The 25,508-nt window shown below is 43.5% G+C and overlaps 1 long non-coding RNA gene and 1 pseudogene across 1 annotated transcript in view; one reads left to right on the top strand and one right to left on the bottom strand.

The window, feature by feature from the left end:
* LOC134760917 (uncharacterized) overlaps positions 1 to 17,846 on the bottom strand; it is a 29,332-nt gene extending 11,486 nt beyond the window's left edge. Inside the window, exons 1-3 of the long non-coding RNA XR_010139030.1 lie at positions 17,652 to 17,846; positions 747 to 1,560; positions 430 to 526 (exon numbers count right to left, since the gene is read on the bottom strand). This is a non-coding gene — a long non-coding RNA (uncharacterized LOC134760917). The remainder of the gene's footprint in view (positions 1 to 429; positions 527 to 746; positions 1,561 to 17,651) is intronic.
* LOC100937932 (spermine synthase-like) lies at positions 5,969 to 7,095 on the top strand (annotated as a pseudogene).
* Positions 17,847 to 25,508: the final 7,662 nt, after the last annotated feature.

Below are 25,508 nucleotides of genomic sequence, written 5' to 3'. Positions count from 1 at the left end.
ATGTAGATAACAGGCAGAAAATAGAATCGGGGACAGTCAGGCAGGGAGAATGATCAGAGTGGAGGAAAGTCAGAAAGTGAGGAAGAGAAGTTGAGGGCGCCACACGAGGAGGGAAGAGTGAGTTGGCCAGGCAGGGGGTGGGGCAGGAAGGGAGGATGGTTGAGCAAGAAGAGGAGCAGAATTAGGGGGTGCTTATGCAGTGAGGAGGGGCAGGACCACCCAGAAGGTGGTCGGGCAAGGAGGACATGAATACGGACAGCCAGGTAGAGAGAAAAGGAAGAAGAGAGGGTGAGAGGCAGCAAGGAGCATGGAACGTGGGGTGGTCGGGAAGGGAAGGAGGACACACAGGAGTTGCTGAGGAGATGTGGAGGGCAGTCAGGCAGGGAGGACTGGAGGAATGGAGGGTGACAAGGTAAGGAAGGGTCTCACCTTGGGGTCCCAAGAGTGCTCAGGACACAGCACCTGGAGGCGCTTACAGTACCTCTTACTCTTCAGATTGTAGACATCACAGAAGAGCCACGTGGCCCTGGAGGGGGGTGGAAAAGTGAGGTGCTAAGAGTCAGGAGGAGTGAGGTCCCACCCCAGAACCCTACCTGCACCTTGTCCCAGACCCCACCCATACCATGCCTCTAACTACACCCGCCTCTGCCTCTGAGCCCACCCACATCCTGCCCCTGACCTTGCTCAACCTTGCTTCTGACCCTGTCCACATAATGCCTTCGACCCTTACTAGCCCCAACACTCACCTTTCAATGCAAATAGGGTACAGGGACCCGACAGACAATTGGCACTCGTACTGGGGAAGAAAGAGCACAAATGGGAGGAACTGTGGACATATGCTGCATGTCCTCCTACAATAAAGCTCCAAACACCAGGTCGGTTGTCCCCTGCAGACCCTATGCTCCCGTCTGCACAGCCAGTGTCCCCCTCACCACTGGTTAATGCCCTGACCTTGCCTTTCATACTGGGCATGGGGGAAGAGCACACACAGGGGAAGCCATGGATGTGTATTGCATTCCTCCTATAACAAATATCCAGGCGCCAAATCTGCCCCCACCACATGGACCCCACCCATGTGCCACCCCACCCAACCAAAAACACCTTTGTCCCATCTGACTCCTAGCCAATGTTCCAACCTTGGCAAAGCAGTGCTGCATGTGGTGCAAGGCAACACGCTTAGAGATGGGCCGCCCGCAGGAGACACAAAAGATCTGCAGGTCTTTGCTGCCCTTTTCACCTTTGTTGCTCTGCACAGGACAATGGAGGGACCAGGGAAGCAGTATAGGATGGGGAGGACAGGACCAGAGGCCAGGTACCTTTAAGCTCTACCTCACCAATGCCCTCTCGCCTAGTAATCAATCTGTGCACACAGCCTGCTGTTTGCCATGCAGAATGATGGCCTCAAGTTCATGGAAATGGCACTCCATGTCCTTCAGGCAAGTATAGGTGTTCTGCTGCTCGTGGTGGATGTGCTCAAGCATTTTCTTGCCATGCTTACTGGCAATGCAGGGGCTCCTTTGCCACTGCTGGATGTGCTAGGGAAGGATGTTATTGATGTGGCTGGAAGAAGAGAGAGCAAGAAATGAAATGGGTAGATGGGGACATCAGAGGAATGAGAAAGATGAGCTACCAAATGGTGACTCTATAGGGCACTGAGTGGTGGATGAGTGCATGTTGGTGAATGGGTGGTTGAACAGTGGATGGGTGGGTGGATGGGTGGAGGGGCAGGTGGGTGAGTGGCTATAAGGGTGGATGAGCATGTGGGTGAGTGGCTATAAGGGTGAATGAGCAGGTGGATGAGTGGCTATAAGGGTGGATGAGCATCCTGGTGGATGTAATGTGGATGGGCAGTTCAGTGAGTGGGTGACTATGGTGGTGGATGGGTGGGTGGCTGAGTGGAATTACAGATGGCATAGATCACACCTTACTTTGCCTTTGTCCCTTAACCTCGAGGTGCACTCACTCACCTGCCAGCCTCATGCCACAGTCATCCGAACAGTACTTGGAGCCTGGCCAGGTGGGATACACACAGCCAGGTCCCAGGCACTTCCATGGTGAGGCTGGGTCCTTGACATGCTCTGGATGCTTCCACTTGCCTGTGTGCTTCCTTTTCTGGGTCTGCTGCTTCTCCTTCTTCAGGACAAGAGTGGTCAGGGCAGGATCAGGAGGGTCAATATCAACCCCCAACTCCTGCACCCCTACCCTGCATTCCACCCCCAACCTGCCTTCATGCTCCCCATTCAATTCGTCACCTTGTGCTCTACCTTTTTCTTCAAACTCTTCATGTGCTTCACATTCACTGCCTGCTTCTGCCTGTGGGATCCATGAGCTGGAGCTTCTTGATGTCACTCACCCAAGGCTGCAGATCAGGAAATACTGACACACTCCACACAACTGGTTTCTCAAAGTGGTCTTTGGATACTCCCTGCCTCCTGTCACCTCACTGTTGAACCTCACTGCCCTCATTGTCCCCATCCTTCTACCCCAGGGCCCTCCCTCACACTTGCCAGGCTTTGATTGCCAAAAATCCCCTCTGCAAGTGTCCTGGTACAGGTCACAGTGCTAAGGCAGGTCCTCTTCAGACAACAGCTAAGGTGTGGCTGTTGCCCAGGTGCCTCCCTTACTGCCAGTGGCACCACTGCCATCTGGTACTTCTGGGCTAGCCTGGACTTCTGCGTTTGAGGCAGCTGTCAAGTGGTCAGTGGCCAGTGGGACCACAGCAAGGTCTCTGGGGGTGTTACAGGCAAGGTCTGAGGGGCAGACCCTCAGCATCAGCCCGACTCCCTGTCTACCCTGTATCCTGGACTCACCAGGGGCCAGAGATTATTAGTAGGATTCCCATGCTCATGGAAAGAGGGCTGTTGGTCAGCCCTAAGTGGGTAGGGAAAGACCACCCTGCCCCAACACTCCTGGCCTCACCCTCAGGCCAGTCTAGCCTGGGGCAACCGCACCTGCTGGACACACTAGGCCCTGCCTGCCTGGGAATGACTGATACCACCTGGTGCTGCCTGCCCACCTTATCCCTTATCCAGACACAATTGGTTGGTCCACCTGGACACATCTGCCCCCAACTTGCCTACCTCCATGCATAATGGCCTGCCTATCCGCCCAGAAAATCTGGGTGCCACCCCTTCAGATTTGCTCTGCTCAGCCTGATCCACCCCTCCCTCCAAGACACACATCGCTACCCTGCTTACCCAACACGATGGACCCAGACAGGTCCACCTCTGCCTGCCCAAACACACTTGGCCCCGCCCCTCAGGCAAATTCAGTCTGCCTCACTGCCTGGCCTCCTCCGCTAATCTCCCCAGGTTCCGCCTACCCACTCCTGCGCACCTGGGGCAAGAGTGAATGGGTGATCGAATGGTGGATGGATGGGCGGATGGATTGAGGGATGATCAAACGGTGGATGGATGGGCGGACGGGTTTAGGGACGCTCAGACTCACCTTACCCTTCGTGCCCTGTGAGCCTCACACATGGCGTCCGGTCATACCCAGCCCCGCCCCTTGCCAGCCTCCGCCCCCTTCCCAGACTCTCACAGCACCACAAGCCCCTCCGCACTCTGGGACTGAAAGGACGCGGCCTCACCTCACAGCCCGCTGAAACCTGTTAAGACGCCAAGCCCTGACCCTCCTCCCCACCTGCACAGGCCACATCAGGGCTTACCGGCCCTGACCCACCCACCTAGCGAAATTTTACAATCTTTATTCTGAAAAGTACTCATACCTGTGCCCAATATCACCACATAAAATGCATAAATATACAAATATACTTTTGCGGCCCAGGAGATCGAGACCAGCCTGAGGCAACATCGCGAGACCTCATCTCTAGAAAAAAATTTTAAAAAAATTAGCTGGGTGTGGTGGTGCACGCCTGTGGTCCTAGCTACTCAGGAAGTCAAGGCAGGAGGATCTCTTGAGCCCAGGAGGTAGAGGCTGCAGTGAGCCAAGATCGCGCCACTGCACTCCAGGCGAGATCGCGCCACCACACTCCAGCCTGGGCGGCACAGCGAGATTCCATCTCAAAATATATACGTACATATGTACACATTTCTGTGTGCATCATATATATCTACACATGCAAACAAGTCACTACTCTCGGCAATTAAGGAAACAAAAACACACACAGGACCAATACGCATCTTGAACAAGACAGTATCAGTTGGAGAACTCATACTATCTTCAAGCTAGAGATATAATATTAATAAAAATGGACCTTGGACTTAGTCTTAAAGGGACTCTAAACACATTCCGATGAATAAGCACCACACAGCACACAGATAAGGTGCATTAGAAATCAACAAAAGGCTTAGCTTTTGTTAATTGGAAACACACATATAAATAACTCTTGGTAAAAAGAAATTAGAAAACACTTAACTATTATGAAAACAATAATACTCAACTTGTTGTCTTAGATGGAACTTTAAGCCATCTTAAAGTTCTTTTCTCATCTTAATATGAGAAAAGAAGAAAAATGGAAATAAATTACCCATCAGAGGATCTGACTGGGAGCATTCAACTCAACTTAGAGCAAGTCCCTATTGTGATTCCAAAAACCTCCATTATCAACCCCCAAATTCCCTTCGAAGATCCTACATCCACTCTCCAATCACAAAACTCAGTCTCTCATCAAAGCTCTTGCAAAATACCTCAGCATCAAGCAGGTGCTGAACCACGGAGCCTCCTGTGAGGTGCAGCCAAAAAGCTGCGAAAGAGAAGCTTCGGGAAGCACCCTTGTCCCGCCCCTTTCTAAATGTGTCCAATTCGGGCTTGCTCAACACCTGGACGGAGCTGCTGTACCACCCAAGTTCAAGAGCATAGTTACAGAGAAACAATACAGCCATGTGTGCACAGTTCCCACATTTTGTTTTGGCTTGTTTTTATTTTTTTTTTTCTTCCAACTTTTATTTTAGGTTCAGGGGTCCATGTGCAGGTTTGTTATATGGGTAAATTGAGAGTTGCTGGGGTTTGGAGTACAAAAGATTTCATCACCCAGGTAGTGAATATAGTACCTGACAGGGAGTTTTTCAATCCTCACCCTCCTCCCACCCTCCACCGTAAAGTAGACTCCAATGTCTATTGTTACCCTCTTTGGGTCCTGTTGGACTCATGCATTACATTTTGTAGGTGATTGATCATTGCAGTATCATATATAACAAGAAAATTGCTCCTCTTATAATTTCCAATTATTTTGAATAATTTAATATTATCACTATTTTACTATCTATTTATATTATTATTATTATTATTATTATTATTTTGAGATGGTGTCTCGCTCTGTCACCCAGGCTGGAGTGCAGTGGCATGATCTCGGCTCACTGCAAGCTCCGCCTCCCGGGTTCACGCCGTTCTCCTGCCTCAGCCTCCCTAGTAGCTGGGACTACAGGCGCCCGCCACCACGCCCGGCTAATTTTTTGTGTTTTTAGTAGAGACGGGGTTTCATCGTGTCAGCCAGGATGGTCTCTATCTCCTGACCTCATGATCTGCCCACCTCGGCCTCCCAAAGCGCTGGGATTACAGGCGTGAGCCACCGCGCCCGGCCTATTATTATTATTTTTAGAGACGGAGTCTCACTCTGTCACCCAGGATGGAGTGCAGTGGTGCAATCACAGCTCACTGCAGCCTCGAACTCCTGGGCTCAAGCGATTCTTTCACCTCAGCCTCCCAAGTAGCTGGGATTACAGACTATCTGCTATTATTTTAATTATAAGGTAGGCAATGAGAAAGAACACACAAAAATCACATCATTTTTTTAAAGTCAGGAAACTAGGAAAAGATTTATAAAAAGTGCAGGAAAATAGCGAAATGTATGAAGGTAGGAATAAATTCACATTTGAAGTTCATCCTTTATTACACGATCAGTAACTTTTAAAAAAGTTGTTAATGGGGCGGAAGCCTGACACGCTGCGAGGCCCCTCAGTCTCCCGCGGCCGCCTTCCCCAGGCATGGCTCAGGGTCTCACCTCACTATGGCAGCGGCATGGCACAGCACACTCGACTTCATGCTCAGCGCCAAAGCTGATGGCGAGACCATTCTAAAAGGGCTCCAGTCCATTTTCCAGGAGCAGGGGATGGCGGAACCGGTGGACACCTGGCAGGACCACACTGCTATTTAGCAACCTGCACAAACAAAAATGGCAGCTTTGCCAATTTGAGAATTTACTCACATGGATTGGAGTTACTGGACCTTCAGAGTTACGATGGTGATGCACAAGGCAAAGAAGAGATCGACAGTCTTTTGAACAAAGAAGAAAGAATGAAAGAATTGAGTCAAGACAGTAGTTGGCGGATGAGGCAATTACCACCTATAGTTCCAGGAGGAGCCATCAACAGATATTGGCCCACCGCAGATGGACTCCTGGTTGAATACAACATAGATGAAGTGGTATATGATGAAGATTCACCTTATCAGAACATTAAAATTCTACACTGGAAGCAATTTGGAAATATTCTCATCCTTAGTGGGAATGTTAATTTGGCAGAGAGTGATTTGACATACACCTGGACCATCATGGGCAGTGGCAAAGTTTACTTCGGCAAAGATGTACTCACTCTGGGAGGCTGAGATGAGGGCATGTTGTGTGAAATAGTCGAACTAAAACTAAAGATGGTCACTATGATAGAGATTGACGAAATGGTGATTGATGGATGTAGGAAATATACGTTGAAAACTTGTGGTGATGTCTTAGATAATCTTAAAGGAGACTGCTATATGAAATTCAGTACTGCATTCCAGTACTGAAAAGGTATGCCAAAGAAGGGAGATAATTTGATTATGTGATTAGTGATTTGATAGCTGTTCCAATCTCCATGTCTCCAGAAGATTCCACATGGGAGTTTCTCAGACTGATTCCTGACCTCTCAGTGAAAGTATTGAAACAGGATGTGAAATATTTTACACAAGGGGAGCTCTGTCAATCTGACGGAAGCCCTGTCTCTCTATGAAGAACAGCTGGGGTGCCTGTATTGTCCTTTGGAATTCTCGAAGGAAATAGTCTGTGTCTCTTCATACTTGGAATTGTGGGTATTTTACACCATTTGGAAGAAAGCTAAACCTGGAAGACAAATATCCTCTAATCCTGTGTGCTGCAAATAGCCTTCCTGACCTCCATATGCTGTACATGACATCAAAATAAGTCACGCAATTAATTGTGACTTCCTTAAAGTTTTTCTTTTTCAATTATTATTTTTAATTTTAAAACAGCAAATGGAAAACATATATTTTGATGAGTATAGGGTGTTATTTTTTTGAAAGTCAGTTGAAGGATGGTTAGACAGCACAGCTAAGACTGCTAAATGCACTAACGCCCTGGAATGTGATTTGTGTTCCTTTTTATTTCTCTGTGGACTTTTTTTGTTTTCATTGTGGTACACCTTCAACTTGGATGTTTGAAGGAATGAACATCATTGTTTTGTTTCAGAAGGAAGTTCTTGATGATGTTTCCTTCCCTCAAAATTGACTTACATATTAAAATTTGGTGCTTATCATCATGATAAATAGCTAATGCTCGTGAGGCTTAATACCTAGGTGATGGGTTGATAGGTGCAGCAAACCACCATGGCACACGTTTACCTATGTAACGAGCCTGCACATCCTTCATGTGTATCCTGGAACTTAAGATAAAATAAAAAAATTTTAAAGCATTTTTTTAAAACAAATAATAAGAGCCAGGCGTGGTGGCTCATCCCTGTAATGCCAGCACTTTGGGAGGCCGAGGTGGGTGGATCACCTGAGGTCAGGAGTTTGAGACCAGCCTGGCCAACATGGTGAAACCCCATCTCTACTAAAAATACAAAAAAAAAAAAAATTAGCCGGGTGTGGTGGTGGGCACCTGTAGTCCCAGCTACTTGGAGTGGGAAACTGAGGCAGGAGAATCTCTTGAACCCAGAAGGCAGAGGTTGCAGTGAGTCAAGATCACACCATTGCACTCCAGCCTGGGTGGCAGAAGGAGACTCCGTCTCAAAAAATAAAAAATAAAAATAAATAAATAAATAAAATTTGGTGCTTATAAGAGAGAGTTAAAAAAAATGAATAGCAATTGCTTTAATCCAAATTACAAAAGAGACCCCAAAAAAAGTTGTTAATGGAGTAAATGCTCCAGTTAATGGTTGTCATTTTGTATAAAAATGGACAAATCCAGTCATATACTGTTTATGCCAAATCTAGCAAATCATAAGAATACAGAAAAGTTTGAAATAAAGGGATGGAAGAAAATTTGCCAGGCCCATGCTAATCAAAATAAAACAAGGTCAGTGATATTACTAGCAAACTGAAAAGACTAAGACAAAAAGTATTCATTGGAATTGAGACGGCCCTTCCATAATGATTCAATTCACAATGAATATAAAAATTCTAATCTTATATACACTTAAGAAAATGGTGTAAAATAAACACAAAGAAAATACATTAGAACAAATGGTAAAATAGCAAAAATATATTATCATTGTGGAAGATTATAACCATACTGCTCCACTAATTCCCACTGACCCTTCAAGCCACTGCCTTGGCATCTCTGTCTGGGAAGCTCTCTTTGCTTCTTTTCCATCTGGGTATCTGGCCTCTCTTCTGAATTAACTTATGGATTAATTATAATATAGCAAGGGCTGTTCATTTTATTTTAATCTTGAAATTAGGAAGAAAATATGGGTGTTGCCTGAACCTCTTACAATTGTCTTGTGTCTGTCTTCCCCACTAGAAATGAGGGAAGGGACAATGTTGGTCTTCATCACTGTCAGATGCCTAGTGCCCAGTTTACTGCCTGGCACACGGGAGGTGTCCAGTAGCAATTGGTGATTAAAGAAATATATCAGGGACTCTGACCTTCTGGTGTTTTTGCAAAATGGCAAATTACTGTAGTCTATGTGGCTCCATATTATTTCTTAGAGATAAAAGCAAATAAATGCTATAATTTACACTAAAGTTACATTTAACTAACCATAGACAAAGTCAACATTCAAAAAATATTAAGATCTTTGTTAAGAAGCTATTTTCCCTCATTCAAGCCTGGTGTCTAATGACAGCATCCCCAGATAAATCTAAATCTTCATAGCTTGTATCAGACTCAGTTTAGGGATTAGAGCATGAAGTGAGAAATCCAAGCTGAACTCAGAAGTACACTGTGAGCTCTATGTAAGAATTAAAGAAAGAGGAAAGAAACATGAAAAGCGGCTCAGCAGTTAAAGACAGGTTTACTTTGGAAAATAAACCTGAGAGGGCCTTCTGGCTAAGTTAGGACAGAGGTACTCTCTCTTACAGACTGAGAGTTTTTTTAATTTATTTTTTATTTTTTCATTTTGTTTTATTTTTGTTCAGGAACTAAGACTACAAGGCCATACGTAGGACAATTTTCTTTCAATGCTTATGATAAAAGTCTACATGCTTACAAAGAAAGGTTCATCATGGCCTTTACAAAAACAAATAGAAAAGAATTGCTTTTTTAAATTTTACTTTAAGTTCTGGGATACATGTGCAGAACGTGCAGGTTTGTTACATAGGTATACATGTGCCATGGTGGTTTACTGCACCTATCAACCCATCATCTAGGTTTTAAGCCCTGCAGGCATTAGGTATTTGTCCTAATGCTCTCCCTCCCCTTACCCCCAACCCCCTGATAGGCCCCGATGTGTGATGTTCCCCTCCCTGTGTCCATGTGTTCTTGTTGTTCAACTCCCTCTTATTAGTGAGACCATGCAGTGTTTGGTTTTCTGTTCTTGTTTTAGTTTGCTGAGAATGATGGTTCCAGCTTCATCCATGTCCCTGCAAAGGACATGAACTCATTCTTTTTTATGGCTGCATAGTATTCCATGGTGCATACATGCCACATTTTCTTTATCCAGTCTATCATTGATGGGCATTTGAGTTGGTTCCAAGTCTTTGCTATTGTAAATAGTGCTGCAATAAACATACGTGTGCATGTGTCTTTATAGTAGAATGATTTATAATCCTTTGGATATGTACCCCATAATGGGATTGCTAGGTCAAGTGGTATTTCTGGTTCTAGACCTTGAGGAATCACCACACTGTCTTCCACAATGGTTGAACTAATTTACACTCCCACCAACAGTGTAAAAGCATTCCTATTTCTCCATCCTCGCCAGCATCTATTGTTTCCTGACTTTTTAATGATCGCCATTCTAACTGGCATGAGATGGTATCTCACTGTGGTTTTGATTTGCATTTCTCTAATGACCAGTGGTGATGAGCTTTTTTTCATGTTTGTTGGCCACATAAATGTCTTCTTTTGAGAAGTGTCTGTTCATATCCTTTGCCCACTTTTTGATAGGACTGTTTGTTTTTTTCTTGTAAATTTGTTTAAGTTCCTTGTAGATTCTGGATATTAGACCTTTGTCAGATGGATAGATTGCAAAAAATTTCTCCCATTCTGTAGGTTGCTTGTTCACTCTGATGATAGTTTCTTTTGCTGTGCAGAAGCTCTTTAGTTTAATTAGATCCCATTTGTCAATTTTAGCATTTTTTTGCCATTGCTTTTGGTGTTTTGGTCATGAAGTCTTTGCCCATATGCCTATGTCCTGAATGGTATTGCCTAGGTTTTCTTCTAGGGTTTTTATGGTTTTAAGTCTTACATTTAAGTCTTTAATCCTCCTTGAGTTAATTTTTGTATAAGGTGTAAGGAAGGAGTCCAGTTTCTGTTTTCTGCATTTGGCTAGCCAGTTTTTCCAGCACCATTTATTAAATGGGGAATCCTTTCCCCATTGCTTGTTTTTGGCAGGTTTGTCGAAGATCAGATGGTTGTAGATGTGTGGTGTTATTTCTGAGGTCTCTGTCTTGTTCCATTTGTCTATATATCTGTTTTGATGCCAGTACCATCCTGTTTTGGTTACTGTGACCTTGTAGTATAGTTTGAAGTCAGGGAATGTGATGCCTCCAGCTTTGCTCTTTTTGCTTAGGATAGTCTTGGCTATACTGGCTCTTTTTCGGTTCCATATGAAATTTAAACTAGTTTTTTCTAGTTCTGTGAAGAACGTCAATGGTAATTTGATGGGAATAACATTGGATCTATAAATTACTTTGGGCAGTATGGCCATTTTCATGATATTGATTCTTCCTATCCATGAGCATGGAATTTTTTTCCATTTGTTTGTGTCCTCTCTTACTTCCTTGAGCAGTGGTTTGTAGTTCTCCTTGAAGAGGTCCTTCACGTCCCTTGGAAGTTGTATTCCTAGGTATTATATTCTCTTTGTGGCAATTGTGAATGGGGTTCACTCATGGTTTGGCTCTCTGCTTGTCTATTGTTGGTGTATAGGAATGCTTGTGATTTTTGCACATTGATTTTGTATCCTGAGACTTTGCTGAAGTTGCTTATCAGCTTAAGGAGTTTTTAAACTGAGATGATGGGGTTTTCTAAATATACAGTCATGTCATCTGCAAACAGAGACAATCTGACTTCTTTTCATCCTATTTGAATACCCTTTATTTCTTTCTCTTGCCTAATTGCCCTGGCCAGAGCTTCCAATACTATGTCAAATAGGAGCAGTGAGAGAGGGCGTCCTTGTCTTGTGCCAGTTTCCAAAGGGAATGCTTCCAGCTTTTGCCCATTCAGTATGATATTGGCTATGGGTTTGTCATAAATAGTTCTTATTATTTTGAGATATGTTCCATCAATACCTAGTTTATTGAGAGTTTTTGGCATGGAGGGGTGTCGAATTCTATCAAAGGCCTTTTCTGCATCTATTGAGATAATCATGTGGTTTTTGTCATTGGTTCAGTTTATGTGATGGATTACGTTTATTGATTTGCGTATGTTGAACCAGATTTGCATCCCAGGGATGAAGCTGACTTGATCATGGTGGATAAGCTTTTTGATGTGCTGCTGGATTTGGTTTGCCAGTATTTTATTGAGGATTTTTGCATTGATGTTCATCAGGGATACTGGCCTGAAATTTTCTCTTTTTGTTGTTGTCAGAGGAAGAGTTTTTAAGGATTCAGGGTGGGAGAGTTTATCGGAGGCTTGGATTGTCTGTGTCTCTTTGTTGTGCTTATCTGGGAGGGAGAGTTTTGTGTCTGTTCCCATACGTCTTCCTGCAGCCGCAGGCATACACCACCCCCGCCTCCCCGCCCCCGGTCTGCTTTTAGCTTCCTTATCTTAGTGCACCTGAAGGGAAAGGAATGTGCTTATTAAGGCCCACTGTTTTACTGGGGCCCATTGTATGAGGGTGAAGTTTGGCAGTTACTCAAGAGACCTCCCCCGCTCCTCCCTCTGTGCCCAAGCTGTCTTATCTGTGTTTTACTGTCCGTTCTTTCTGGCTGCTTGTTGTTAGAAGAGAAATTATTTCCTTGAAATGCATGAAGCTGGAAAGGCAGCTGGAACTTAAAATGGCAGTGTTTGTCCAAGATGATGGTGCTCCTACTGTGTCACTCTAAAGAAAGTGTTACCACTCTGTGGCTGTGAAAGTTGATAAATAGTACTTGCAGTATCCAAGCTAAGGTGTATTTTAACTTTCCTTTGAATTATTTTCCTTTGCATTGTTCCAATATGAGGGATCTGTGCTACTATCACTGATCACTGCTTCTGATCACGAAGTTTCAGAAAATGAAGCAGCAGCCATTGTTGTGGCCCTCTCAGATGCATCATCAATAACTTTTTGATCCTCTTCACTTCTGACTTCAAACCTACTTCTCTAATGTCTCCTGTCTCTTTACTGCTGTTTTTCTTTCATTCAGGTTTCTCATATTTTACATCATGATGAACTCCTGTCTCTGAGATGTGGATGGCTAATCCAGTTTGCCTCCAAGGTCGTCTTCCCAAAGGGCCATGGATTAAGAAATATATCACCATCAGCCAGGCGCAGTGGCTCACACCTTTAATCCCAGCACTGTGGGAGGCTGAGATGGGTGGATCGCTTGAACCCAGGAGTTCGAGACCAGCCTGGGCAACATAGTGAGTTCCCATCTCTACAAAAAATACAAAAAATCAGTGGGCATGGTGGTGCACACCTGTGGTCCCAGCTACTCGGGAGGCTGAGGCAGGAGAATGGCTTGAGCCTAAGAGATTGAGGTGGCAGTGAGCCATGATCGTGCTACTGCACTCCAGCCCAGACAACAGAGAAAGACCCTGTTGAAAGAAAGAAAGAAAAAAATGTCACCATCCTCCTTAGGAATCTTTCCTGGATCTCCAAGATGTTCAGGATCAGGGCTCCACTCTATAGCGTGTCTTTCCAAGTTCTCTATGACAGGGCCCCACTTGCCTGTACCAAACAAGTCCTGTTCCCAGCCTCCCTAAACGTCAAGCAATCAGGGAGTATTCGCTCTCTTGTTGATCCAGCATGGGCTTCCGAGTTCTGGGTCTTTACTGAGACTTGCCTTTCCTTTCCTTTTGCTAATTCCTGCTTACCCTGCAAGACTAAGCTTTGGCATCGCCATCTGGAAAACTCTATTTCCTTTCCAACTGGGTGAACTGCCCCTCTTCGGAATGCACTTGTGAGCATAATTGTAACAGTGATGGGTATTCCTTTTATTTTCTTGGAATTATAACGGGTGGGGGAGTGTTGCCTGAACCTCTTGCATCTGTGTTTGTCTATTTTTGCCTATGAACATTCAGCTTATCTTTCAAGACGCACCTCAGATGCCTGCCCCACTGGGAAGCCTTTCCTCCTTCCTCAGTTTTCCCACAGCATTTCTGTCATTCTGCTCAGTGTTGTTGTGTATTTTACAGGTTTCTCTCCTCCCAGCACAGTGCTCCTACAACAGTTGCTGGTGATTACTGACTTACAGCTTTGGTCTCTTCTGACTGCCCAGATACACTAGATGTTAAGTGCTTTGTTGGCAGACCGGCACGTCCTTAGAGGCAAACACTAGATTGTCCATCCAGATTGGATGGAACAAGAACATGAACCATTCCAGCAGCAGATACTCTGAATTTAACCTTTTTCTGCAGACTGTTTCTGTACTTGTAATTGATTTTTATAATGTCCAATGTATTAGTATTTTCTGTTATGGATCATGCTTTGGGTAACATGTCTAAAACTCTTTGCCTAACCTAAGGTCGCAAAGATTTCCTCCTATGTTTTCTTTTAGAAGTTTTATAATTTTATATTTTACCAATAGGTCTATGATCTGTTTGAATTGATTTTCATGTAAAGTGTTAGGTTAAGTTGAAGTTTGCCTTGTTTTCTGTTTTGTTTTGTATATGGATAGTCCATTGTTCAAGCATCATTTATTTTTATTTTATTTTATTTTAAGTTCCGGGATACATGTGCAGGCTGTGCAGGCTTGTTACATAGGTAAATGTGTGCCATGGTAGTTTGATGCACCTATCAACCCATCACCTAGGTATTAAGCCCAGCATGCATTAGCTATTTTTCCTGATGCTCTCCCTCTCCCCGCATCCCCTAGCACAGGCCCCAGTGTATGCTCTTTCCCTACCCGTGTCCATGTATCCTCATTGTTCAGCTCCCACTTACAGGTGAGAACATCCAGCATCCTTTGTTAAAAAGACAATACTTTCTCCATTGAAATGGCTTTGTACTTCATAAAAAAATATTAGTTGACTAAGCCTAGGCATGGTGATTCCCACTTGTAATCTCAGTGCTTTGCAAGGCCAAGGCAGGAGGATCACTTGACACCAGCCTGGGCAGCATCCTGAGACCCCGTCTCCACAAAAAAAAAATTAGCCGGGTGTGGTGGCATTTGCCTGTAGTCCCAGCTACTCAGGAAGCTGAGGTGAGAGGATCACTTGAGCCCAGGAGTTGCAGGCTGCAATGAGCTATAATTGAACCACTGTACTCCATCTTGGGCAACAGAGTGAAACTCTGTGAAAAACAAAAATGTTGACTAGAGGAGGATTCTGGGAAGGTGGTGGAGTAGGAAGCACCAGGAATCCACCTCCCCACAGAAATAACAGTTACACTGACATAATCTGTCTGACATAACTATTTTGGAACCCTGGAGTCTGTCAAAGGCTTGCAATTTCCAGGGGAAGCCTAAATGGTGAGTTGCAGTTAATTTCAGTCAATTTAAGCTCTTAGCACAGTAGCAGTTCCCCACCCCTGACTTTTCAGCCCTATGGCAAACAGCTGTGCACAAGTTCTTGGAGCAGCTTGCACACAACTTGCAGGAGCAGAGTAGGCAAAAAGAACTCTATCTTCCAGTATCGGGGATCTGTGCTTGGATCACTAATCACTGCTTCTGATCACAGAATTGCAGAAAATGAATTAGCAGCCATTGTTGTTACACCTCCCACTACTGTTGAAAGCCTCACCTCCTGGAGGTTGTAGTGAGCCAAGATCATGCCACTGCACTCCAGCCTGGGCGATAGAGCGAGACTCTGTCTCAACAAAACAAACAAACAAACAAACAAAAAACCTCACCTCCCATCCACCCGCCCCCACTGATGTGATTTCCAGGAGATTTAAAGCGTCAGTGCCTTTCTCTCTCATTTTTGTCTTTTTCCCTTTTTTGGGAGCCAGCCATAGTACACTCAAAAGCAACCATACATATGGGGGAAATTAGAAAGTCACCACACATGCCCAGGGGAAGGGACTCAGGCTTAGTAAAGACCTGAGAAGACTGAGTTTACACCTCAGGGTGATTCTCAGCACAGAGACAGCCTACAACAATTAAATAAACAAGTAAATAAATAATAGAAAGCCTTGAGGAAAGGGGAGCATCTGATATACAGAGTTATTACATTATTACATTTGAATGTCCAGTTTTCAACAAGAAAACAGAAGGCATACAAAGAAACAGGAAAGTATGGCCCATTCAAGGGAAAAAATAAACTAACAGAAACCATCCCTGAAAAAGACCTGTCAGCCATGGTCTGGGAGCAGTCATGCCCATACAGGAACCCAGCAGGAGGCACATCTATCCATATTTCCAGAGGCAGAACTGCAGATGTCAGTCCCAGCTGTGGACCCTGAAGCAGCCCTGTGACTTGGTTCTAGCCTCTCTCAGCCACATTCCGGAGCCAATCCTGCCTGTCTAGTGACCTACCCAGTAACCCAGCAGGAGGTGGCCCAGGGAACTGGTGGAAGTCATGTGCATTCACACACCTGGTAACAGGGCTGCTGTCTGTGTACTCAACTGCAGACCTTGAAGTGGATCCTTGTCCCAACACCAGTCCCACTGATCAAGGTCCTGAAAGCAATCCTATTGGCCGAGACACCATGCAGGATCCACACCCGCCTAGGACTCTGGTACTAGAACCACCAACTGTAGACCCCACTGCATACCCAGCTAGCAACCATGTGGCCCAGCTAAATCTCTACTTGACTGCAATCCCAGGAGCAATCCCATCAGCCCGGAGACCCTTAAGTGCCTGTAGCCACAAAATTCTTTGTTTTCTTTTTTCTTTTTTAAAACTTACTAAAAATTTATTTATTTTGTAATCATTTTCTTCCTTTGAGACAAGGTCTCACTCTGTAGTCCAGGCTGGAGAGCGGTGGCATGATCACAGCTTACTGCAGCCTCAACTTCCCAGGCTCAAGTGATCCTCCACCTCAGCCTCTCAAGTACCTGAGACTACAAGCGTACCACCACATCCAGCTAATTTTTACATTTTTTATAGAGACGGGAATCTCACTATGTTGCCCAGGCTGTCCTGAAACTCCTGGGCTCAAACAGTCCTCTGGCCTTGGTCTCTCAAAATGCTGGGGTTACAAGCATGAGCCACTGCACCAGCCAAGGTCTTTGCTTTCTTAATCTATCTCTGAGAATGAATTTTTGAATCATAGGGGCTGCATCTTCTGCACCCACTCCAGGAACACTCCTTGCATCCCTAGTAAAGATTTCTCCTAAGCCTGGAAAGTTACCACGTGGTCTTTCCATAAAAGGCTTATTGAATTAAGTCGCAATTGGAATCTATACACCAATGAAGATCCTAATTGTCAATGACCAGAAGACAGATCCTTTGAATTAGAAAGAAAAATTTTATTTCAAATTTATTTGAAACCAATTTTAGAGAACGCTTATTCTAAACTATTTGCTTATTGTATTTATGGGAAGATCAGACAGAACAAAGAACTCAGAAAAGTATTGTGACTAGCCCTAAAAATTTCCTTAACAAAATTAAAGAACAAAAGCAGACCTAGAACAAAAGTTGAAATCTGCTCCCACTATAAATCCCCCTTCCCACTATAAATCCCCCTTCTCCACTCACATCCCAGCTCCATGTCCCTGACCCACCAGAGGATCTATTCACTCTCTGGGCCCCTGATTTGAACCCCCCTCCTCAAGATCCAGCCCCATCTCCTCGGCCTCTCCCTCCTCCTCTATCTTCTCAACAAATTCCCTCTGCTCCTCCAAACCCCGGAAAAACTCCTTAGACATCCAGCTGCCTTCTTTTATCTCTCTTTCCCTGGATGATTTACAAAAACCCTCCTGATCTTAAAAGCCCAAATCAGGCCTGGTCTTAAAACCTGAAGCTTAGAGGTCATTTATGTAAGAACTGACTACCATGAAATAAATCTGGCACAGGCTCCAAGGACACTCAGCAAGACTTGTTTTTCTGTGCCTTGAAACCTCTCTTATTTCCCAAGGCTTTGTAATCAGACTCCATCAGCTCCAGACCTCTCTATGCAATGCCCTCTGTAAATGTATCCTGGACTCCCTTCTCAAAGAATTCATGTTTCCTGGACAGCAACAGATATTTTAAATTATAAAGCTATTCTGCCCCCACTTTCAGAAGGACCTACCAAGTTCAGAGAATAGTTGGAGAGATCATTGGCCATCTGTAATCCCATACGTAGAGACCTTGACTGGCTGCTAAGGGGTGTATTTCCCTCTCATGATCATACTGCAGTTATTAGACAGGCCAGACGGCCTCCTGGGGAAAACTCCCTCCACAGAGTGAACAGATGGTCGGAGCCCCTTCCTGGCCCTCCTGCAAATGAGGAGATCGCCCAGCTAGTTGCTGATATTCAGGGGCCTGATAGGGACAATATCAGAGGCTCTCCTCCCAAGGTAAATTTGTCTAATGTTGAATTATGTATTCAGAACGAGGGAGAGCACCCCAAGGCATTTGTCAAGAGACGTATACAAGGTTTTCAAAGGCGTGCGGCATTAGATCCTGAAGCTCCAGAGTATAGAAATATTCCAGTTTCTGCTCTGGTCGGAAATCTTCTTGATACAAAAAGGCAAATCCAAACTAGTATAGTGGTTGCGCTGGTCAGTCTGTAAGCATTATAATGGAAGCAGGCACTCAATTATTTGAAAATAGCTTGCAAGAAAATAAAGGGAAAAAATAACTAAAATCAAGTCATCTTGCGGCTTGAATTGTTACAGAAACAAAGGCGTGCCTCTAAGAATGACTCAAAGTTGTTTCATATCTTTGGTCAGCCACAAGGTTTTTCTAGTTTGCCTTCTGAAATTTGCAGATATTGCAAAAAGCAGAGGCATTGGAAAAATCGCTGTCCTGTTTACAAAACAAACAAAAAAAAAAAAAAAAAGGAAGAAACTCTCCCTAGAATCCAACACCTTTAGAAGGCTCATTATTCCTCTCCTTTGGGACAATACTACATTGATTGATGGGGTCAGCTGATCCTCAGTTGCACCTCAAAGCCCACCATTGAACTTAAAGTAGAGGATTAAGAACTGGATTTAATTGACACTGATAGGACTTCCTCTACTATTCACTCAGAAGAATTATCTCTACCTGTTACCTCTGCCTCTATTCAAGCTATTGGAATCTCTGGGCAACCTATTTCATCGCCCATATCTCAGGACACCCCAACATCCTTTGCCCTCTCAACACCTTCCATGTCTTTCTAGTTTCTGACTCCTCACTTAGCAAACCTTTTAGGTAGGGATTTATTATGTAGGTTTAATGCTGCCATACAATGTAATAAGGAAGGCGTTTTTATGTCTCTGCCTTCGGCCCAAACTTCAAACTTTCTATTAACCTTAGTATTAAAGTTAACACACTCTCTCATGGAAACCCCCCTTGATTTAAATTCCTCTAAAGAAGATGCAATCTTAAAAGATGTCCCAGCTTGTCTCTGGGCTTAATGTGCAAGTGAGATTGGACTACTACTGAGTACAGAACCGGTACATATTGCATGAAAAAGGAACAAACATTTCCCATCAGTAGTAGCTCAGTACTCCTTCTCACAATATGCAGAGAGAGGAATTGAACCTATCATAGACTCCCTTTTGCAGCAAGGTGTACTTATTTTCACCACTTCACCCTGTAACACCCCAATCTTACCAGTACAGAAAGAAGGAAAATTTGCTTCCAATGGAAATCAAATCTATTTGTACAAGATTTGTAAGTTGTACAAGATTTGTAATTCCCCACCACCCTGTTATCCCCAATGCAGCTACTATCCCTACCTCAATTCCTGGTGATGTAGTTGACCTCTGCTCAGCTTTCTTTTCCTTTCTGTTGCACCCTGACTCAGTTTCTTTTTGCATTTACATTTAGAGGGAGGCAATTAACATGGACTCGCATGCTTCAGGGATATTGTAAGTCACTCTCAAAATTCTCTCTAATCCTTAAAGCCTACTTGGATTCTGTAGCCTTCACCCAAGACTCCACTCTTGTGCAATATATTGATGACCTTGCCCTTTTGCTTTGTAACCAAACTAAATAGGATACCCTTAAAGACGCTCCCTCACTTTCCTAAAGGCACTAGCTGACTGAAGCCATAAAGCCTCTAGATCTAAACTTCAGTTAGTGCAAACAACTGTTACTTACTTAGAACATGAAATACCTCAGGGCACTCAGAAATTCACCCCAACGTGCCTTGAGTCAGTTTTATCCATTCCTCTCCCTAAAATGAAAAAGCAGCTGTGTAAATTTCTAGGAGCAGCTGGCTGTTGACCACCATGGAGTCCTAATTTTGTGGCTATTGCCAACCCACTATATGCCCTCCTTCCAGATACCACTCCAGAGACCATTCTCTGGCCTTCAGAGGCATTAACTTCTTTTGACACTTCAAAACTAGCATTGTCCTATCCCCTGCTCTTGGCTTACCTAATTTTGATAAACCTTTTCACCTCTATTGTCATGAAAATAGTGAGATTGCTGCAGGTATTCTAGGGCAACCCTTTGCCTCTCAGATACAACCTGTAGCATATTTCTCATGCCAATGGAATACTGTGGCAGCAGACACGCCCCCATGCCTGCATGCAGTAGCATCAGCTGCTGCCCTAATTACTGTATTACCTATTGTATGGGTGTCAGCACCCATACATTAGGTTCCCCCATCCACCTCAATGTTTCCCATGCTGTGTCTGCTCTCTTCCAAGTTCTTAAGATGCAGCACCTCTCTACACATGGACAGAGCACCTAGGAACAAGCCCTGTGAACCAATCCCTCCATCATCTTACGCCTTTGTGACACTAAATCCTGCTACGCTCCTACCCCTCCCTGATGAAGAGCCTCATTCCATTCCACTTGATTGCCTAGCAGCTATAGAAATGAGTTCAAAGCCATGAGGGGATCTCTCAGACTCTCCTTTAGGCAACCTAGCCGTGTTGCTATTTTGTAATGGCTCTTGCAAATTTAATTTTAAGGGAAACATAATAACTGGCTATGCCATAGTTTCCCCACATGAAACGCTTGAGGCATACTCTTTGCTGACTATAAAGTCAGCCCAGGCTGCTGAACCTATAGCTCTTATTAGAGCTTACACATTGGCAAAAGGAAAAACTGCCATGATTTACACTGACTCTGATATGCTTTTGGTGTCTGTCATGCTGTTGGCACAATCTGGAAATCCCGTGGATTCTGAACCTCTGCTGGTACTCCTATTGCTAATGGACATATAATCACAGCCTTATCACAGGCTGTTCACCTTCATACTAAAATTGCTATTGTTCATTGTCCATCCCACACTAAGGAGACTGATACTATATCTTTAAGAATGATAGGGGAGAAAAGGCTGCTAAACACACAGCCAAAAGCTGACCCCCTTTTTATTTTTCCACCCAATTTATAAACTTACCCTTATCCCTAACTGATATTATTCATTTTCAGGCAAATGCCCTGAAATATGAAAAAGATAAATGGGTACAAATGGTGTCAAGTAATTATCAGATGGATTGTATATTGGGCCAAATGGACTTCCTGTGGCCCCTTTTCATTTAACCTTTCGGCTTGTACTTATGTCTCATCAGATGGGACATATGTGCATATGGGGGATAGTTGAGGAACTAAAGAATAACTGATTTTACCCTGGGATCTACAAAATTTCTGTACAAATTATTTCCCAATGCATTACTTGTAAATCTCATCACATTTTTGGAGGAAACCAACACTCCTCAGGCAGTCTTCCAAGGCCCACGCTTCTCCTTGCAGCACTCCAGATACATTTCACAGATTTACTTCCAGCCTTGGCTTTTCCTGCTCTTTGGCTATAGTCTGCAGGTTTCGTGGATGGACTGGAGGTTCTAATGGCACAACAGTGGTGAAGAAATTGATAACTGAGATTATACCTCACTTTGGCATCCCTTTATGGATCGAGTCAGACAAAGAAACTCATTTTACATCAGAGATAAACCTCTTGCTTGCAAAATCTCTGGAGTACTCATTAAAATTTCATGCCCCATACCATCTCCAATCCTCATGGCAAATGGAACATAAAAATCTAGACATTAAATAGACTTGTGAAAAATCTGTCAAGAAACAAAAGTACTACTCCTGGCCCTTATAAAAATTCTGAATACGGCTGGGCGGGGTGGCTCACACCTGTAATCCCGGCACTTTGGGAGGCTGAGGCGGGTGGATCACAAGGTCAGGAGTTCAAGATCAGCCTGGCCAAAATGGTGAAACCCCGTCTCTACTAAAAATACAAAAAAAAAATAGCCAGGCATGGTGGTGGGCGCCTGTAATCCCAGCTACTTGGGAGGCTGAGGCAGAGAACTGCTTAAACCCGGGAGGCTGAGGTTGCAGTGAGCTGAGATCGCACCATTGCACTCCAGCCTGGGCAACAGAGCAAGACTCCGTCTCAAAACAAAAACAAACAAACAAACAATAAAACAACAGTGATCTCAGTGGCTAACAACCAGGAAAGGTCAATATCAGAGACATTCTGAGGTCTTGATACTGACTGGGGTAAGTAATAAATCAACAGTTCAGTAATAAATTTAACAGGGAGATATAGGGAATGAGACAGGCAAAAAAGGCCTTGATAAGATCCTACTTATCCCAAGTGGTCTGGAAGACTGCACATGAGCAAATCTGCATGCATGTTCAGGAGAAAATGGAGAGGGCCTGCTATAATCTGAATGTGTCTCCCAACATTCGTAGGTTGGAATTTAATCCTTAATGTGGCAGTATTAAGAGGTGTGGCCTTTGGAAGGTAATTAGTTCATGAGGGCTCTGCCGTCATAAAATTTCCAAATGAAAATTTTAGAACTGAAAAATACTGTCAACTAAAGAAAAAAATCAGGCTTTTAAAGAATTAAAATTATTATTATTATTATTATTTTGAGACAGGGTCTCTGTTGCCCAGACTGTAGTGCAGTGGTGTAATCTCGGCTCACTGCAGACTCCATCTCCTGGGCTCAAGCGATCCTCCCACCTCAGCCTTCCAAGTAGCTGGGACTGTATGTACTTATTTTCTGTCTACTTATTGTATTGATTATTAAGATAGGAGTGTTGAAATATTTGCCTGTAATTGTAAATTTATGTATTTCTCCTTGTAGTTCTATCAGGTTTTATTTGACATATTTTGAAACTCTGTTTGTTATTAGATCCCTTAACGTTCAAGATTGTTATATCATTTTGATTAATTAACCCCTTAATTACCACAACATGACCCTATCAAGAGGGAAAAAAAAAAAGTCACTCAAATAGTGTTTAAATATTTTATTCAACTGATGTGCATCAGTGAAAAACTTAAGAACAAGAAGCCTCCTGTACTGAAGCAGAATTAGTTTATGTTAGGCAAGAAGAACAGAGGGGTATATGACTGCAGTCTGGTCCCAGTTGCAATTTTTTTTTATCCGTACCTGCTGAAAACTTCTGGTTGGAGCCACTGATAAATTGATCCAGTTTTTCATGCTTTTTGCTCAGGATTATTGGTGCAATCCCATGCCTGCAACTTTCAAAACAGTTCTTTGAGAGCTGTTTTTTTAATCCTCACAGTTTTTTAAGGTTCAAGGGAGAAGGAGATAGTTTTTAAAAGTGGGTGTGGAGTGGAGAATAAGAAAATAAGGGAAAGGAGGCAAAGGCTAAAACAAGAAAAACTGAGGTTTGTTTTCATTCTTTTATAACTCTTCCTCTTGGCCAAAGTAAACTCCTTTCTTCACTGGCCAAATCTGTAGAGAGATAAAACAAAAGTACAGGAATGTATAAGATTCAAGAATTAAGTAAAGAAGGCTCCCACGATGAGCGTGGAGGAGCAGTTTGTTCTTTGATCTTTTGTTCCTTAATTGTAGTTTGGATCATCTGTTTGGACAGGACAGTACTGGTGGTCTTAAACATGATAGAATGCATTTGATTAGAGATATTACTATCAGGAAAAATAGTAAAAGCTTCTGAGCCTTTGGAGAAAAGTATATCCTCAGAATGATGTCCCTGTTCAGAATATCCAGGGAAACATGTCCCATCCCTATCTACCTGATGACAACCCAAAGGTCCCAGGAATCAGAACTCTGTTGCTTACCTGATAAATGTTTTGGTTGGCTTCACAGATGTGTTGATTCACCAAAAAGACATCAGAAAGGTTTTTGGAATCTGTGTATGTCATTCATCCTCAACAGCGGCACATATACCTCCCGTAGATGCCAGGATGATCTATAATGCCAGTCAATGATGAACACCAGCCTTCCGGAGTTCCTGAATTTCTTGAGTGTGTCAGTATTTTTGGTAGCATGGTTAGTGGCTTGGGTGGCTTCACAAATGAAAGCATGGAAAACTAGGCATTGTGTAGAACTTGAATAGTCCACAGGGCTAATCTCTTAAGGGATGGATGCAACATAAAACATTTCCCTGAGTGTGGAGATCTCACTTCGATTGATTCCAAGTCTTTCAGCTTCTTCACACAGTCCCTTTCATCACCTAAGAATGGGCATTTTTTCAGAGGGTGGATTGTTCTTCTGGCTTGGGAACTAGGATTTAACTTCTGAACTAAAAATGTGATAAACTGTTCAAACTCAGTCCAATTGTATAGTCAGAAAGAGGAAAGAGATGGGAAAGACAGCATGACCCTGTCCAATTTGCTGGCAAAAATCAGCAATCCTTAGACCTCAAAACAAAATACGAATCACTTGGGGTCTCTCCAGCATCTAAAAAACACTCATATGTTTATCATTGTGGTTTGCCTGGGTGAAGATAGTGTTGAGGCCAGACCAACAACATCCACCTGCTTCAGCCTTTTCAGAAAAACAAGTTCTACCTCTTCAGAATATAATTTGTTAATCTTGGAGATTTGTCAGAGACCCAGTTTGGGGACTATGCCCCAAACAACAGCAATAATGGTATGGAGAGTTCTCTCAGGGTCAAGAACAAGTCAAGAACGAGTAGTATTTGTAAAGGTACAATGGAACTGACAGAAAAAAAAGTGAGCAAAAGCAAAAATCATAGGTGACATTAGCTTCATAATCATAAATCTTAAAAAAAATCCAAGAACTTTGGGCATTAAGGAAAGGAGAGAAGAGAAATGAAATGTGGCAGAGAAATACGGAGAGGGTGCAGTGGCTCATGCCTGTAATCCCAGCCCTTTGGGATGCCAAGGCAGGAGGACTGCTTGAGGCCAGGAGTTCAAGACCAGCCTGGGAAACATAGTGAGAACCCATCTCTACAAAAAAATAAAAATAAAAATTAGCCGGGCATGGTGTTGTACCTATAGTCCCAGCTACTCGGGAGGCTGAGGCAGAAGGATTGCTTGAGCCTGAGAAATCGAGGCTGCAGTGAGCTGTAATTGTGCCACTGCACTCCAGTGTGGATGACAGAGTAAGACCCTATCTCTAAAAAAAAAAGGAAAGGGAATTTTTATGCCCAGCACTTGGAGATACAATAGTCTCCCTTTATCTGCAATTTTATTTTTCATGGTTTTAGTTACCCGTAATCAACCGTGGTCTGAAAATAGACGAGTACAGTACAATAAGATATTTAGGGAGAGACAAAGAGAGACCACATTCACATAACTTTTATTATAGTGTATTGTTATAATTGTTCTACTTTATTATTGTTGTTATTAATCTCTTATAGTGCCTAATTTACAAATTACACTTTATCATAGATATGTATGTGTAGGGAAGAACATAGTATATATAGGGTTTGGTACTATCTGTGGTTTCAGGCATCCACTTGGGGTCTTGAAATGCATCTCTCATGGATAGGGGAGAACTACTGTAATTCTATAGAGATGCACAAATTCAGAAATTAAAAGGTAAAGGATAAGAAACAAGGCTAGGAAGAAAAGGAAAATAATAAAGATCAAAAAGATATTTTGTTCCATCATCATGAGCAGAAGCTGTGCACTGTTCAAGGTCATCTGCTTGTTCCTGTATTCTTGGGAAAATGTCTCCTTCATGCCATTGTCTGCCTCAGAAGTGTTTCAGGGATCTCTCAGTTTCCAGTGAAAGTAGAAGTCCAGTCCATC

This window comes from Pongo abelii, chromosome X (genome assembly GCF_028885655.2).
Source record: "Pongo abelii isolate AG06213 chromosome X, NHGRI_mPonAbe1-v2.0_pri, whole genome shotgun sequence".
Classification (NCBI taxonomy): Eukaryota; Metazoa; Chordata; class Mammalia; order Primates; family Hominidae; genus Pongo; species Pongo abelii.
The sequence above is the reverse complement of the archived record's forward strand: the minus strand, read 5'-3'. Positions and strand labels throughout refer to the sequence as shown.